Source organism: Benincasa hispida, chromosome 3 (genome assembly GCF_009727055.1).
Source record: "Benincasa hispida cultivar B227 chromosome 3, ASM972705v1, whole genome shotgun sequence".
Classification (NCBI taxonomy): Eukaryota; Viridiplantae; Streptophyta; class Magnoliopsida; order Cucurbitales; family Cucurbitaceae; genus Benincasa; species Benincasa hispida.
The window spans coordinates 48,251,564-48,265,192 of record NC_052351.1 but is presented as its reverse complement, the minus strand read 5'-3'; positions in this window follow the sequence as shown (position 1 = coordinate 48,265,192).

Sequence of the window (13,629 nt, the reverse complement as noted above, 5' to 3'; positions counted from 1 at the left end):
CTTTAAAAATAAAAAATTTATTTTTATATTATTATTTTATATATATAAACCTTATTGTATATTATATAACTATATGTTAATATCCCATATAACACATAACCTATAGTTTTATAGTTTATAAATAAATATAATATTAGTTTTAATTTCTCTCAATAGTACATGACATTTAATATAAATCAACATTTTATATAATTAACATTATGAAGCTAATTCATATAATTAATATTTGAAATCATATCAAATATTAATTTCTCTAAATTTATTCATGGTATTTAATATAAATCATATTTTTGTTAAATTATATTACATGAATCTCATTCATATAATTAGTATTTGAAATCAATTCAAATTCTCTATATTAACCTTATTATATATGTATCAAAATAAATTATATTATATATGTACATATTAATAATTAATTAATTAATATCATATATAAATACTTAATTAAATATACATAATTAATTCTCTCATTTAATTTGAACACTTCAAATTAATCAAAAATATATCTCAATTAAATCCCGTTGAGCTATAGAGGGGCCTTAATGGACTTTAGATTGAAGATTCAATGGTACTTGATAATTAATTAAACTCTTTAATTTAAATATACCAACATTCGTTAACTGTTGGTCATTCCACTAAAGACCGACAACTACACTCTTCGTGCTATATAATAAATTTTCTATGTCATTGGATTATACAAACAGTACATGACCCTTTAAAATTGCTCGTAGTATAGTTGGGCAAAAATTATCGTTTTGTCCTATAGTTACATCTAACTCCTTAAGTACACTCCTTTAATGAATAATAAGTCATAGTCCAACTATGACCAAGTCCCTCCGGACCAGGAGAGGGTGTGCCAACTATGTTCAACCCGGAATCAGCCTTTAAGGGAAGAAATTTATCTACTTGCATCGAGGAAAGAGTGAATTTCGTCTCGTGTACTGTGTTTTTCAGTTCTATCAAACAATCCTCAAAATGGTATGCTTATTGAGTTGGCAATCTGGCCACTCTCACTTATAACTAATCAAAGAACTGCTTCATGAGCAGAGTTTCACAACTCACTCAAGATTCAGGTATGTCACCTACGATCATCCTAGTGAAATGTAAGTCACTATTATTAACAGCGTTATATAAAGAAACTAATCAATTGTATCAAATACAATATAACCTATAGTTTTGATATTTTATCAAATACAATATAACTTATAGTTTTATTTCTCTCAATAATACATGGTATTTAATATAAATCACATTTATACTAAATTTAATTATATGAATCTCATCCATATAATTAGTATTTGAATCACATTCAAATATTTAATCCCTCTCAAAATGAACTTTATATTATAATGTATTTATCACACATAACTAATTTATTTAATTATATCACATATAATTAATTCTCTCAATTAATTTGAACCATTCAAATTAATCCAAAATTAATTCTTAATAATCTATGTTGAGCTGCAAATGGGACCTTATAAACCTATAGATTGAAGTTCCAATGGTGCTTGAATATTAATTAAACTTCTTTAATTAAATTATTCAATATCCATTAACTGTTGATCACTCCACTAAAGACCAACAGCTGTACTCTTCGCACTACAAATATATTTTTTTGTTCATTGGATATAACTAGTCAATAGTGTAATGACCCTTCATAAATTGCTCGTAAGTACAGCTGGGCCAAAATTACTATTTTACCCTGTAGTTGCATCTAACTCCTTAAGTATCACTGATCCTTTTAATGACGAATAACTCATAGTCCAACTATGATTAAACCACTCTTGGGCCAAAAAAAGGTGTAGTGTCACGTTGTTCAAGCCCCGAAAACAACCCTTAAAGGAGAAATTTATCTACTTACTCCAACATTAGCGAATAAGTGAATTTCGTCTTGTATAGTTGTGTTCTTAGCTCCCTAATCAGACGAATCTGTAAAATGGTAGGCTTATTGGGTCGGTGATCTGGCCCCTCTCACCCAAACAAATCAAAAGACCGTCTTCATAGGCATAAGTTCACGTCTCACTTAGGATTCAGGTCATGTCACATATGGTCATCATGATGAAATGTAAGTCTCTATTATTAATATTGTTATATAATGAGACTATTCATTTCATGGCCCGGTCTTATATAAACTTCTTTGTATAGAATACCTCCACTCACATGTCTCTACATGAATGATCAAGATTAGATCATTTATAGCATTTTACAACAATTGTAACATCTACAAAGCGGGTCGTATTCGTAGTGTCACCAGAATAAGGTACCCAGCCTTATCCATCTACAATAAACCATTTATGTTATCACTTAAATACGATTCACCTGTATGTCTCTACATACATGTTTAAGCAACAGAAGATAACCTTGGATGTTAGTTTATTGGTTTGTGGGTTAACGCTACTAAATATCGAATAAAACATCTCATATTTTATTAAATAAATAAAATTGTTTATACATTACAATTACAAACTATAGAACCTACGAGATTTTGGGTATCAACCCCAACAACTCTACTAATCCTACACTTATTGGCTATGTTGATGCAGATTATGCAGGTGATCTAGATAAAAGAAGATCACTATCGAGATATTTCTTCCTATTGGGTCAGAACCTATTGAGCTAGAAGGCCACTCTTCAATCTGTTGTTGCTCTTTCAACAACAGAAGCAGAGTTCATAGCCTTATCTGAAGCAGTTAAAGAAGCTTTATGATTAAAAGGACTTCTACAAGACTTTGGCATTGAATAAAATAATGTTACTATTTTTTGTGACAATCAAAGCACCATCTATCTACAAAAAAAATATATATCAATTTCATAACAGAACCAAGCACATAGATGTAAAGTATCATTCCGTGAGAAATCAAATTGAATACGGTAAAATCAGGGTTGAAAAGATTCATATCGATGATAACGCAACAGATATATTGACAAACCCTACATCTCAGCTCAAATTTCTGAAGTATTTGAAGCTGATAGGCTTCAATTTTCCTGAAAAGGGATGAACACCATCAGGAAAGGGAGCAATTATTTCTTACGATACTTTCAAGGTGGAGATTATTGAAGTCTTAAGACTATATGAAAGTAACATGTAAGAAAAACATAATAAAAACTTATTCGTAACTAATTCTCTCCTATATATAAAGCTCCATTAAATATCAAAAAGCTTAGAGAAAAAAGAATTAGAGAGTTAAATGTTTATTTATATTTGATTTCCTCTTCAAAAAGCTCCATGAAATAAAATTCACGCTCCTTCTTCTTCTTTCTCTTCTTCTTCCATTCAAAGACTGAGAACGTACATCACCATTAGAGAAGCAACTTGAGATCTGAGAGACAGAAAACGTTTTTGCTAATACTGAATGAACTGAAAAACTCAATAAGGAGAATAACTTCACCTCAACGTGTGATAATCTGCCCTGCTACGTGGCTTCATTAAAATCACTCATCAGTCCAACTTCTTTCATTTCTTTTTTGTCATTATATTCTTTGGGCCTTCAACAAAACAAATAAAGTCTTTTATTATTCACTACGATTGATCTATTAATGAAATTATATTACAATTACATCAATTTTCATTAGAGATGGGCTAAACGTAATCAAAATGTTTTATTGTTTTTTTTTTTTTATAAAAAAAACTAAAATAAAGTGGTCAAATGATCTCTATTTGGGAGGGTCAGATTTCTGCATGAAAGTTGTGGGCATATACAGTAAAGGTCAAATCAAGAGGTAGGAGTGGGCATGGTTTGGTACCAAAATAAATGTTAAAAGCTCCATCCTTTCAACACCTGACTTTTCTTGCCCTCTTCGTTGGGTTACACATAAAATATACCAATATTTTCTTTTAGTTTCTTTTTCTCTTTATGCAGTAACTTTTGAAATTGTTTGTATTCCTCTGTCATATCATAACAACCATAAATATAGTTTAGCCATAATTGATTTGTTTTTTTCCTTTTAAAGTTAGGAATTTAGATCTTTACATTTGGTTTCAAATGATTCTATTAAAAGAAATTAGACTACATGATATAAAGGCCACATAAAAAATAAATTTTCATTTTTACTTTTCTAATCGTGGTTCTAATTTTGAAAATGCAAACAAATGTCTCACATTAGAAATGGAAAAGTAAATTTTATAATATGTAAAATATAGGACTATATCTATATTTATAAAGAGTTCTTTTTGATGAAATTAGAAAAAAGTAAACTAACAAAAGCTTAGACTTAAAATGGAGATAATATCATCTCTTTGTAAAGATTGTTATATCCATGAAATCAAGCAAGTTATTGAATAAGAGGCTAGAACCCAATGTTACAATGCTCAGATTGATCAAAATTTTAACTAATTGAGGGTAATAATCAAATTATATTAATTAAAAAAGTAGGGTTTTGGTTGTTTATAAACTAGAAGCGTTGTTTATAAACTAGAAGCCGAAGTCAATTAATTAATGTAATTTTACTGCATGCGAAGATTAGCGAACTTAGGAATCAAGAATTTGACCATAGATGATCATATCTATCTCAAGATATCAAAGATATCAATTGCTCCCTCATACTCGCCAAACATATGTTGTGTATGTTGAGGGTTGCCTTGTTGCCTGGGAAAGGCGACGATGGAAAAATGTGTGTCTCGATAGGAAAATGTCAAAGCCTTGAATTTTAGGTTGATCAGTTGAGTTGGAAAATATATATTAATAAGGAAATAACCGAGTTGAATTCGACCTAGCACCCTGTAGCCTTAAGCGCTACAACTACCTTAATATCCTCAAAGTTACATGTAATTACAGGCGTGTTAGAGGAAGGGCATTATAAATAATCTCGTTGGACTACCCCAAAAGAAAAGAGTAAGTAATCACTAAAAGAAAGTCATAGTTTTAGCTTAACTATACAATCTATGTACTAACTAAGGCATTGGTTGGTAGGCTTTATACCTCACAGTGCAAGGAATAATTCTCGTGTAGGTCAGCTCAGAGAGCGAGAGAAGATTAGGAAAAGCTAGCAGATCGGTGGACAAGGCTACAGAAGACATGACGACGACAAATGTGTGCGAATTTCCTACATATACCAACACATATGTCAAGTTCACCAATGCTTAAACGAGATATCTGAAGCTAAAGACATATGTCTTATAATTAAGAGGTTAGAGAATTGAATCGCAAATAAATAAAGAGTTGTATAAAAGGAAAGCTTTTTCCCAAATGTACGGAAAGTTGGATTTATGAGAGAAAAAGTAGTGATGGATATAAAACAAACAAAGAAAGACAGTATTGTGTAGCTGTAGATTGCAAAGATAGAGGAAGATTTGTGGGGTCTTTGTAAGGCATTGAAAAGTTTGGTCCTATTTTGCAATAAGTTTTCCCAATTTTGAAATGCATTTTGCAGAGGTCAATAATGTTACATTACATAATTTACATTAGCAGCTTAGTGGATTCTGAATCATAAAAAAGTGATAAGTTTTTCCATTTTCCATTATAAGTCCCTCTCCCTTTTTTGAGCTTTGAATGTGCCTCAGCTACGCACAAAAATAAATAGAGTCCTTATGCACGACTTTTTTTTCTCTCTGACACATTATATTTACGAATTAAATAGAATAAAAATAAAAAATTTTGTTAAATATTAAATACTTTATGAGACCAATGTCTATTTTAGTACTTTTACTTTACAAAAGCTTGAAGTTGTGTCGGGTGAAAATTTAATGGAACCAATCTTTGGTTGAGAATTTCACATTGATAAATTTTGAAAAGGGAGTCTCGTTTTTGTACTCTAACTTTAGGCTATGAGTTTGGGTCCTAAGGGGTACCCATGTTTTGGAGGGAGTGAGGAGATAAACCAATATGGGTTCGTTGGATGTCCCACATGCGTGCGCGACTTTAGAGGTTGAGCGACCTTATATAATGAGACGACTACTCTCCTCTTTTAGTCTTTCCTGCCTTGAAGAACCTTCTTTTTCGGATAGGAAGGGAATGAGGGCCGAACGAAGAAAGCATCCGTCTTCTTTTCCTTTTCTTTGTTTTGGTAATCACAGGAGTCGCTCCAGGGCCTGGAAAGCGTGAGCAAGTTCTCTTCTTCGGTACAAACTTGAGACACCAAACAACCGTAGTTACTCCATCACGAGGGGAGTGGAAAGACACTGAGGGAGAGGTTCGAAGACGCTCGATCGGAACAACAGCCAACAAAGACCGTAAAAAGTTTGAGATATACTCAAATTGATAATAAGTAAATGAACTTGTTTCATAGGTTGTCATTTTATTCATAGAAAGCTTTGGGATCATATGAAAAGTGAAAGCTAAATTTCTACCATTTTTATGAAAGTACCAGGTTGTATGAATAATTGATGCCACACTTTCTATTCAAGTGGAATCTCTGCTATATAGCTTCAGGTGTGACTTGTCAATTAATGAAAGTGGACTTTGTAAAGAGTGGAGCATAATTCATATGCAGGTACACGAGTCCATCTTTGCTCAATTCGACACCTTTCGCTTAAACATTGGAAATGTGTTAAGACACAACATTACACTTATGTGAATTTCTTTGTGAGTTTAATCCACATAGATTTGAAGCATTAATAATGCATTTACTATCCACACTAACTTTTAACATAATATACATATTCAATCAAATCAATCGCATTGTTTTTTATTCATAGGTTTTTTTAGTTGAAAAAAAAAAACTGAAGATTGAGATTCAAACTGCTTATCTTAATTAATGGTGGTTATATATATATATATATATATTAAGACAATGTATATTTATGTAATGTGTGACCATACCCTCTCGTATTAATTGCACCGAGGCATCAATTAAAGTTTTTTCACCAATCTTCCACAGAGAATTTTTATGTACGCTGGATCAAACTTTAGTGTATAAATGCCTACCAGATTTTATGACGTATACTTGTTTGGCATAATAAATGTATATATATAACAAAAAAAAAATAGGGAAAAAAATCTAATCCTACAATATTATGGAAGGAGTCTATACCTCCCATCTCCATATGTGACACGTGTCACCATCATATTTTTTATATTAAATTTTTACGGGCTTCACTAATATTTTGAAACAATCATTGTTCTTTTTTTTTTTTTCAACTAATAATTTTCTCTCTCCATTTTTAATTTATAGGGCAAATATCAATTTACACTCTTGAACTTTGGTGATTGTATCAATTTAAATCCTAAACTAATCATTTGATCAATTTAAATCCTAAACTTTCATAAATATCAATTTAAATCACAAATAATAATTGTACCAAATTAAACCTTGAACTGTTATAACTATATCAATTTAACTCTTGAATTTTTTAAGTGTGTCAATTTAAGCCATCTATTATATTTTATTTGGATATACTTATAAAAGTTAGTTTAAATTAATATATTTATGAAAGTTCAAGTTTTAAATTGATATGCTTATGAAAGTTTAGGGTTTAAATTGATATCATTATTAAGTTCGAGTTTAAATTGATACTACCCAAAAAGTTTATGATTTAAATTGATATTGTTGGGTTTTATGTCCTAAAACTCATGGTATGTAAACAATGGAGCTTATTCTGAAAATTCAATAATGTTATAGAATAGATCTATTGCTTGAATAGAAATCCAATAAACCTAAAAGTTCCTTGACTATTGGATGAGTATGTGGAGGCATGAAGGTGGATCAGGTTCGAGTAAATAGTCAAAATGATTTATAGTACATGGATAAGGTTGGGTACCCTATTCTGGTAACACTATTGGATACAGTCTGCTCTATAGTTGTTATAAGGAGTTGTAAAGTACTATAAACGAAGTGATCCTAATTCGTTCATGTTGGACATGAAGAATGGGGGTGTCCTTGTGCAAAAGAGTTTGTACAAGATCGGACCACGAAATGAGTCACTCTTACTTTATAATGTTGTTTACTGTTTAAGACTGACTATTTAAAAGCGATGACCTAGGTAACATGACCTTAATCCTGAGCTAACTATGAATCCTGTTTACCTGAGATTGCCCTTAGATTTGCATAGGTGAGGGTTGGCTCAACAGTGCCGGCTCAATATGACTGCCATTTTAGGGTTAAGACTGGATAGATAGCTGGGGACATAGGGTGCAAGAGGGAATCACTCCTATCCGCTTTAAGGATAGTAGAGAGGTTGTTCCCGTTGATTATGAGGCTTGAACAAGGGATGCCACCCTCTCATTTGGCAAGAGAGTGACTCGGTTTTGTGATTGGATCACAAAACAATTTTTCATTAGGGGATCAGTGGGGACTTAAGGAGCAAGAGGTAATTTCAAGGGTAAAACAGAGATTTGACCCAGTCGTTATTACGAACAACTTGTGAAGGGTTAACTTACTAATCATGGTTATATCGAGTGGACATAATATATCTACAGTGAAGGGAGTTCTAATATGGGCTTTAGTGGAGTGACTCATTAGTTAACGAATGGGAATTAGATCGGTCTAATGAGTTTAGCCGATTAATCTCAGATCGTTGGAGCCCATGATCCGTAGGTCCATGAGGTCCCCCTACTAGCTCAGAAATGGAATTGCTCTAGTGTAGCATGATAAGTTAATTTGAAACGTTCAAATTAGAATCAAACGAAATTGAAGAAAATATATTTAAATATGATTTAAATATATGAAGATGAATTTATGTAAAAATTTATTAATTAGAATTATTTAAATTATTTAAATAATTATTTATTAATTTTATTAGAAAATTAATTTTTGAAATTAATTTGTAAAATTAATAAATTTTGATTTTAGAAATAAAATATGATTTTAAAATCAAAAATAGATTTTTGAAAATTGAAAAATCACACAAACTTGAAAAAATGGGTTTTTTCAAGTCATCTTCAAGTAGCTTACAAATAACCCACCACTTTTCCTTTACTCCAAGCATGAGCTACATCCCATGCAGCACATCTCTTTGCATGATAGTCTGCAATATATTGAAGAGATTGGAGTGAAGAAAGGTGTGGAGAACCGACTGAATTTTTGTTGAAAAAATCGGATGAAGAAGGTGTTTTTCAATGGGTTCTGTTCAGTGAGCTTTCTCCATATTCCCTTTCATTCCAACTTATTTTGAGTCCCACAACTCAACCTAGAGTACCAAGAGGATAGTAGGGAAGATCTTGTGGTGGTCTACATAAGGATTCAAAGGATTTTGCAGCTGAAAATGGAGATTTTGTTGGTTCGGCCAAGATATGTTCATGAAACCCATTATACTCTGTTTTTAGCATGTTTCTTTTCAACTAAAATTAATGAATTAGATGCTTATGGATCCTGATTTTTTCCGTTGTGTGATGGTGTCCATCCAACAATTGGTATTAGAGCATCTTATAAGTATTCAGTTCGGATTAATTCTGGTTTGGTGGGTGTATTGTATGAAAATATGAATCTGATATAATGATATAGTTTTCTGAGTTTTGGCCTTTAATTTCTCTTTGATTTCCCGTTTAAATTTGTACTTAGCTCTTGCTTGATGAGCTTTAATGTCTTCCAAAGGGTCTATAATTTATTTGGAGTCATTAGAGTTGAAATTAAGCTGTAATTCGAAGAAACAAGCGAAGGGGTCGAGTTGCAGATTCCAGACGATCAGCCTCTGTTCATATCGTCGTTGAGCTTCAGTAGTTAAACGATCATTTAGCTTCATGCGTTAGACGATATGAAGGAAAAGCTAAATGATCGTGTAGCTTCAGGCATTAATCGTTTAGGTGTTGTGCGCTAGACGATCGTCTACCTCGGGAGCTAAACGATGCGTTATTTTGTTATGCGATGGCACTACACGATCATGCGAATGGATATAAACCCCAAAGTTTCAGGGGTATAAATTGATATTTGCTCTAATTTATATTATTTTTTTCATATGAATAAATTTAATTTTTTTTCATTTTATCTTTTTAATATTTGATTTCTAACTCTCCACATTCTCTTTTATTTTTCATTTTCGTTTTCTTTTTCTTTTTTCAATACTCACTCCAACTATAGTCCAATAGCATTTTTATTTTCAAATAAAGCTATATTATATTATTATTTTAATATTCTATACTGTAAAATTAGTTTATATTTGTTATTGATGTTTAAATATTGGATATATATAGGTATTCTACCCGAATTGGATTCCTAATCAACACGCTCCAAATTACAACGGCACGCAATTCACTCAAGCAAAAAAAAAACTCCATTTCTAAATGAGAAGTGCCAAGATGGTTAAAATCAAATGATTTTGATGTGTGGAGATATGATGTGGGAGTAGAATTTCAATTATGATTTCAACATTGCTTATTGTTTTCTCTTGATATGAATTTATTATTCAGACATTAAAGTCTTTTTTTAATGAATTGTGAATTAGTTTGTGAAAAGAATTATTTAATTATTCAAATATTCAAATATAAAGTTACAAATAAAATTTATCATAATAGATAATCGTAGATATAAATATAACATAAATATAATAAATAAATTGAAATAAATCATTATTCTTGTTTGTTTTATTTTAAAAATACACAAAAGAAATTAAAAGAATGGTAAAAAAATAAAACTAGGAAGAGAGATGGGAAGTGAAATTACTTTGAAAATAAAAGTTAAAAATAAGGTAGTGAGTAGTGAAAAAAGAAAATTAAAAATAAAATGGAATGTGAAGAGTTAGAAAACAAATATAAGAAAGATAAAATGGAATAAATTAAAAGTAGACATATAAATTAAAGATGGAGAAAGAAAGTTAGTTGGAAAAAAAAAGAGCAATAGTTGTTTAAAATTATTAGTAGGCCCTATAAAAAATTAATATAAAAAAATATGATGGGGACACATGTCATATATGGAAAGACGGAGGTATGGACTCCTTCCATACTAATGTATGACTAGACTTTTTTTCCCAAAAAATAGTTGGGCTACACCTATTTTTGTATAGTTCACCTCATATGGTAAAATGTTTTTATTTTTTATTTCAAAAAAAGTTAAATTATTAATCTTTTAGGGTTGCACAAATAACAATCAGATCCAAAATAATAAAAGATGTAGAACAAGGATAAACATATTAGAGATATAACACAAAATTAGCACCAGATATCACTGATAGCAGTTATCAATGATAGCTATATAGATAAATGACTAAAAAACCCACACAAAGTCCACCATTTCGTGCTTTTTCTTCTAGTTTTATCAAATTGAAAACTATCATTGATAGCTACTATCAATGATAGTAACTGATAATAGCTATCAGTGGTAGCTACTGATAGCTACTATAGTTGCTATCATTGATAGTTGCTATCAGTGATAGCTTTCAATTTGAGAAATATTAATACAACCTTAAAATAGTAACACTTGAAATATCACCTTTCAATTTGCTTTCCGTTTTTAATGGCTATTATTAATACACTATGATAAATTAGAATCAAATTTGAAATATTAAGACCTAAGGCTATCGGTGAATATTAATGATAGACTTTTATAAGTAGTTGTCAGCTTTTGAAAGTAAACTATCATCTTTCAAATATTAACACTTAAAATTATAAATGATAGAAGTCTATTAATAAGAGGTCTATAAGTGACTATCTCTGATATACCTAAGTCACATCACCAATATCATTAATATCATTCATTTTGTTGGCATATACCTAAGTCATATCACTAATATATCGATGTCACTGATAGCTTCAATTAGTGGTTATCTCTCTAATAGCCTTTAGCAGTAGCTATCAATGATAGACGTTCATCAAATGGAGTTGACTTTTATATCATTGATATCATCCATATATGAATATTACTTAAGTTCTATCACTAATATCACTTATATCACTTATATCGTAGTTATCGATGATAGCTTCTATTATTGATAACATGTTGTTAGAGATAACTTTTGTCATCTCTTTTTACCATCAAATAATATGTTATTGTTGATAGCTTCTATCACTAATAACATACTATTAGTGATAATTTCTACGCGTTCCACTTATAAAATTCGAGATTCAATTTTATTAGTTAAATTCACTAAGTTGACTATCAATGATAGACTTCTGTAAGTGGCTATTGACTGTGAAAAAAATCATCAAAGATTAAGCTATCAATGATAGAAAATATTAGTGACTATCACTAATAGACTTTCATTAGTGACTATCAATTTTGAAAGATTAACACTCAAAGCTATTGTTGGCTATTATTGAGAAACTTTTATCATGATTATCAATAATAGACTTCTACCACTGATATCTATCTAAATTCGATATCACCAATACATGAATATGACTGATATCTATCTAAGTTCTATCACTAATATCACTAATAATTGATATTATCAACACACAAATATTACAGTACAAAAATACATAAATATTTCAATTTGTGTCTTACATTTTGGGTCATCTATGTCATTTTTTCAAGTTTATTTCTGATAGACATCATATTGTTAAAATCCTATAAAAAGAAAAAAAAATGATAGCCTATATGATATCATTCGTATTTCTCATTTTTTGAGAAATAAACTTGTTTAATAACTAGTCACGTTTCTTATTTCAAACTTTTCAGAAATGTTTCTTAAAATGGTGCAAAATTTGTGGACTAAAAAAAGGTAGTTTCTTTCAAATCCATTTTCATTTGCTATTTATATTTAATGTTTCGTTATAATAATCAAACTTGATGATTAGCTTGTTGATGTTAAGTCACTTATGATCAAGAGAAAGGAAAGAAAAAAAATGGAAGAAGCAAAAATCGGAGAAAGAAAAGAAACTTCTAAACAAACTTTTAATTGAAAATTTGTTCGGATAGAAATTGCCACAAATAAATTTAACTCATGTTTGTCACACAATTTTCAATATTTCGTCTTAAAATAATTTATTTTCAAGCATTCTCTTTTTCCCCAGACGAGGGTCTTCTATACCCTTTCAAGATGAGTTTTCTATCTATCCACTCTATTTTCCATTTTATACATAACTTTATATTGAAAGTAGTTAATTAATCAATTAACTAATTGATATTAATTTTAAAAAATGAATATACTTATTTATTTTAATAAATAAAAAATAATTTATTAAAATATTTACCCAATTTTTAATACAAATAATTTTTTTTAAATGAATGCAAATATTTATGTACACAAATTAATTAACTACCTAACAATATATTAGATATATTTAATTACAAAAATTAATTAATTACCTAACAATATATTAAACATATTTAATTAGTTAATTAAGGTTAGTTAAATTAAGTTAAGTAGAAATTCATTTTTCAATAATTACTTATTGATTTTTTATAATCAAGTAATTATTTTCTTTAGATTATTCTTTGTTTAGAAGAATGTAGATCCTTCAATATTAACATACCATAATTTTAAAGCATTTTTCTAATATTTCTTTTTAACTTTCATCATTAACCTATCATATTCTATTCTCTTTTTCTCAGCTTCATTTTTTTTTTTTTTTGGTATATTGTTTATTAAAATATACTTCTTTAAATTAAAATTTATTGATTCAAATAATTTATAATTAATAATATTTGAATTCTAATTTATTAAAGTTGAATAATTGATTGTAGTAAATAAATAAATGTATACTTCTTTAATCCTTTTTATTGGTAAAAATATACTATTAAACTAATGTGATTAAGAATATTCATTTAAAATATTAATTAGTTAATTTAGTATTAGTTTCAACCAAAATAAAA